General features: G+C 41.3%; 1 protein-coding gene across 2 annotated transcripts in view; it reads left to right on the top strand.

The window, feature by feature from the left end:
* Nucleotides 1–2,517: 2,517 nt before the first annotated feature.
* CTDSPL2 (CTD (carboxy-terminal domain, RNA polymerase II, polypeptide A) small phosphatase like 2) overlaps nt 2,518–5,067 on the top strand; it is a 46,962-nt gene continuing 44,412 nt past the window's right edge. The window contains exon 1 of one of the 2 annotated variants that reach the window (XM_010572154.1): nt 2,518–4,628. The gene's annotated coding sequence lies outside the window, so the exon portion shown is untranslated. The remainder of the gene's footprint in view (nt 4,629–5,067) is intronic. The other variant, XM_010572155.1, reaches the window with a different exon arrangement.

Genomic DNA, 5,067 nt, shown 5'->3' with positions numbered 1-5,067 from the left:
CTAAATTTATTCTAGTTAGTCCCAACTGTCCACTTTTGTAGGTTTTCAGTTAACAGGCTTTGCCAAAGCTTTCTCAAAGTTACATGGATCCCACAAAAGCCTATTTTAGTTTAAACATTAGGAAAACCAAACAAACTGATGGGTAGTATCTCGCCAAAAAGTAAAAAATGGCCCTATATGAAACAAATTAAAAATAACCACATTTTTCAGAGCCTTAATAGCTGCAAAGAACATTCTGCTTAAAATACTTTCAAGACTAAAGCAACAAGATGAAAACAGATACTAAACAACTAATGGTGTATATATTTTATTAAATGTTATCATTTTACATTTTCATATAGACAAAATCATAAACAGTGAAAAATCCAAAGCCTGCAGAACAAAAGATCTCTTGTAAGCAAGTATTTTGCAATAGAACATTAAGTGGTTTCGGTGAATCATGATTTGCCTAGAAAATACACAAGGTTGACTAGACTTTACACATGTCGTCATGCACTTCTGCTTCAGTTTAACATTAACACATGCAGTAGACCCTCTGCATAAACAATTTTTGAAAATTCGGTTATAAAATGCTATATTAAATCTCCCCACACCCCCAATTCAATATAGGACCTGCCAGAGGCCAAACCGATACTAAGAGAAGAAGAGGAGCCAGGTCTTCATCTGTCACTTTACAGTACATCCACTAACTAAGCACTTTTCTGCACACATAACAATTTACTGCTCACTTCAAACTCTCATGGATTTGCCTGAACAAATACCATGTGTGGTAGGTACCGGTGGTACGAGGAGAACTCGCCCACTCTAAAAGTTCACTCTTTCCCGAGTATCTTACAGCAACTAAAGAATTTACATACTTGCACATACCCCAACAAAGCATAAAAAACTATTTCTTCAATTTCCATATTCCACAAGAAAAGCCCAAATTTTAGTTGAACTCATGCCATTTTATTACTCTAAAACTGTGTTTTTCAGGTAGCTACAATAAAATTGTTAGTACAAGCAGTCCATTATTAAGCTTGCTCAAAAAATGGTGTGCATTATCAACATCGGTTGCACATCCTCAAAACAGTGAGTCAACAAAACTGATTAACGGCTGTCAAAATGTTCTCACATGTTCCCAAGGCAAAGAAATGTATGTAATGGAGCATACAAAAGGTTTTCTTCTATATAAATATATTTAATACCACTATTGTGTTTGCATATTGGAGAAAAGCTGGATCAAAAACCGCTGTTTTACTTGAAGCAAGGTTTTTGAGGTCCCGAGTTCTCAGCAGAATCCATTTCACTGTTCAACACCAGCCTCTGAAGAAATTCTGTATCTGACAACTTTCTGCTTTATCCATACCATGGAGAATTTCAGCATGCCATAAGTCTAGCTGACAATTGCAATCCTTATTCCAGGATATATACGGGACTTTAGTAACCTGGGACCCAAGTATGTAACTTCAAGTTAAAGTTTAAGTAACCTGGGACCCTTCTTTGAGGAGAAAGACCAGAATATTTACTAGGATCAAAAATCTTGCTGCAATAAACAAGAAAATGTGAGATTGGCTGCTTTATGTCACTGTGGAGAAACAGCACAGTGTTCTGCACTAGCTAGAGCTTTCCAGCAGACTCCAGGATTAAGGAGACTGTACTGCTCTAGTACGGCACTGGTTTAAGCAAAATAGAAAACCAAAACCAAAACCAATTGGGGCTATATATACCTTTTTATGAGAACACAGTGGAATTTTCAAGCCAGCCAGAAACAGAGTAACGATATTTATGCAAGAACTTCATGCCAATATAGAAACCATAATACTCTTAATTCTTCAACCTATATCAAACTCTCCCCATGTAGCCACAATGGGATTGCTAGTATGGATACTCCATGGTTTAACTTCCTAAAACTGGACTTGACCACTTGTGGATGTGTATTTCTATCCCCAGAGGATTGTTTCATGACAATCGTCAATGATGCACTGTGCTAGAGCAAACATACATAAAGGTTCATCGAAATTTGTGCTCGCCTTTGTTTCTGGAGGGGGATACAGTACCATATGAATTCTGATTCCTGTCAGCTGAAGTGTCAGCAGCGAGAACAGCAAGTCTATAGCTGTTCCTGGACAGACAGATTGGATCACAGACGTCTAGGCATGAAGGAGCAAGCATAGCTGGGTAGCTGCTTCTCATTTAAATGAAGTGCATGGTTCTATTTACCTATTAAACAAAATTTATTCCCTTCAGACAAGCAAAATAAACAACAAATACTGGATATAGGTAATTTTAAAAATATAAACCCAAACAAGAGTTGTTTTGTTTATAGAACAACTATCTCTCAGTCATGTCACAGTTGTTTTCACTTTGGCAAAATAAACTAGATTGAACTGCTGTGCTCAGAGTACCAAGTAGTATCTGCAAGAGGGATGCTGAAATACTAGAGAGAACCTAAAGGAAAACACCACCACCACCCCCCCGCCCCAGTTATCCAGGGAATTAAACCCTTTCCCCCTGAGAAAGCAAAGCCCACAAGGCAAGATTTAGGATTTTAGCTTATGAAACAGAATTCTGAGGGATGACCTGATCCCTGCACGTGGGTCCCAACACATGGAAGAGGAACTCCAGCAGTGCATGACATTTGAATCTTGCTGAGAAGCGCTAGATGCAATAGCTGGAAGTTAAACCTGAAACGAAATACAGCCCCTAACTGCAGATATTTGAAACAGCTTATCAAGGGAAACTGGTGGACTCACCAATACTTAATCTCTACAACAAACAGGGAAGTCACTCCAAAGCATGTCATTTTAAATGAGCATATAATCACAAAGCTAATGGATCAGCAAGACTTCAAAAGAGTTGAGAAGAAATCATAAAATAAAAAGAACGGCCTTTCAGATGAACATTCAGAGTATACCATTTCAAGAACATGCAACATTCTGGCAACTACACTTTTTTTTTTCCATCACTTTCTCTGTAAAGTGAAGAAAACATGCACCTAGAGTATCTCAGTCTGACAGAGTGCCTGAAATCCACCGTCAGGGGAAAAACCCACTGCTGCCAATAAACGAGCCTCTTCTTTGAGCCAAATACACATTCAAAGCTTCTAATGCTTCATGCGTATGCAGGCAGACAAGGCATTATTCAGCGTTTTTCCATTTCACACACACGTAGAGCTGATGCTCTTTTCATGGTATACATTATAATGTGGGGAACAGGTTACAGCAGGTGGACCTTTGAACTTTTGCCTTCACAGCAACGTCAAATTAGCAGTATGATTTTACATACTCCCACCTGACATGTGGCAAAGCTCGCAATCCTGCTGGTCCAATACCCTCTCCCTGACACAGCTCAGAACCAGGTAACTCGAGGAGAGCACAAGACCACTGTGGCAGACATATTTTAATATTCTGTAATGCAGAAAAGTACAGTTCTTATTCTCATAAAGATTAGTTTGAACCCTGAGTCATATGCTTTAATCTCTTTTCTAAATGTTTTTTTGGCTTTTGTTATAAATGCACTAGGCCATTTTGTTATTCATACAAATATCTGCTTGCTTTGAATCTTGCTGAATGATTTCCTCCGGCAGCTAGTTTCATTCTAATTACATGGTTTGAAAAAGTATTTCCACCTACCATTTTTCAAAACTCCCACTTTCTAAGTATCAGGGAATGTCCTTTTGGGCTTGTACTATGAGACATCACAAAGCTATCTTGCCATACTAGTTCCTCTTAATGGACTGACAAACAATCTTAATTAAGTTTTAACATGTCCGAGCCAACCTTTTTCACAGCTGATCATACAAAAAAAATTCAAGTTCTATGGTTAATGAGTGTGTTTAGAAATACTTTAATGCTTTAAAAGAATAAGACTACCTGTTCTGAATGAGGACTGCACTGTTTCCACTGCCTTTTTGTTACCTATTTTCTTAAGAAACCATGGCAAAATTAGCTTTATGTCTTCTGCTAAAGAATACTAGAGTCCTGTGATAGAATTCTAAAACAAATCTTGGCTTCACAGCAGCAGATGTAGTTCAGTTTAACAAGCCAATAAATATTTTAAGTGACTAGAGAGCTGGGACTTTTATAATATGATCCAGGTTTAAAAGCTAAGAAGGGAGTCAACAGGTACCAGAAAAAGAAAACACACAATACCTGTGTGGGTTTCTGCCTACTGCTAAATTAGAACATTCCATTTTGAGCAATACCTTGAGAAGTTATCCTAGTGTCATAACACATGTTAACCTGAGAAGTGATGATTTCTGTTTAAAAAGCTTGGTGGATAAAAGTGATCACCAGCAGAAACAAAAATGAGATATACAAGTTCAGCAGAATTCAAATTACAAATCTAGCCTCGCTACATTCTCTTGTAGTTTACTGCATGAGATGGTCAAGCTGCTTCATTAAGTCATTCAAACATGAACACATGCAGCGTCTTCAACATTTCACACCGAAAAAGGCTGCCTTAAAAAAAAAAACCAACAAAAAACAACAACAAAAAAAACAAAGGAGAAAGTGAAAATAAAGCTTCACACTAGACTCCACAGGCGTCTTAAACCAGCAACTCAAACCACAAAACTAGCACTGCCCTACGCTTTGCAAAAGAAGGTAAAGCTACATGCAGAAGCCGAGCAATCCACAACACGGCAGGTGAGGCGAGAGGGCAGAATCGGGCACACCGCCACGCCGCTTCCCCCGCGGGCGGGGAGCCGGCGGCCTCCTCTAACCGGCCGGACTGACCAGCCGAGGGGAACGTTTTCAGCCTGCCAGAAGGGAAGCCGGGCCATCCGGGCACAGGGGAGGGGGCGGCCGGAGCGGCGACCGACCGGCGGCGAGGACCGGCGGCGGCCGGAGCACCCCCGGGGCGCAGCAGCTCCGCCCGTTCGGCTGCCGTCCCTCCGAACCGCAGCGCCGGCCGCGGCCAACCCTCCCCGGGGAGCGCAGGAAAACGCTACTCCCGTCCGCAACCGCACCGCTTCTCCGCCGGGAAACACTCCTTGCCGGCCGCGGCGGCTGAGGTCTTCCCCGGCGCGCCCGCCTCCTCCTCCAGGGACGAGGCGGGGATGGGGGGGGTGCGGGCAACCGAGCC

The sequence above is a fragment of the Haliaeetus leucocephalus genome, unplaced genomic scaffold (genome assembly GCF_000737465.1).
Source record: "Haliaeetus leucocephalus isolate CR32 unplaced genomic scaffold, Haliaeetus_leucocephalus-4.0 Scaffold339, whole genome shotgun sequence".
Taxonomy (NCBI): domain Eukaryota; kingdom Metazoa; phylum Chordata; class Aves; order Accipitriformes; family Accipitridae; genus Haliaeetus; species Haliaeetus leucocephalus.
Note: the sequence above shows the minus strand (reverse complement) of the source record. Positions and strands in the feature narration are given on the sequence as shown.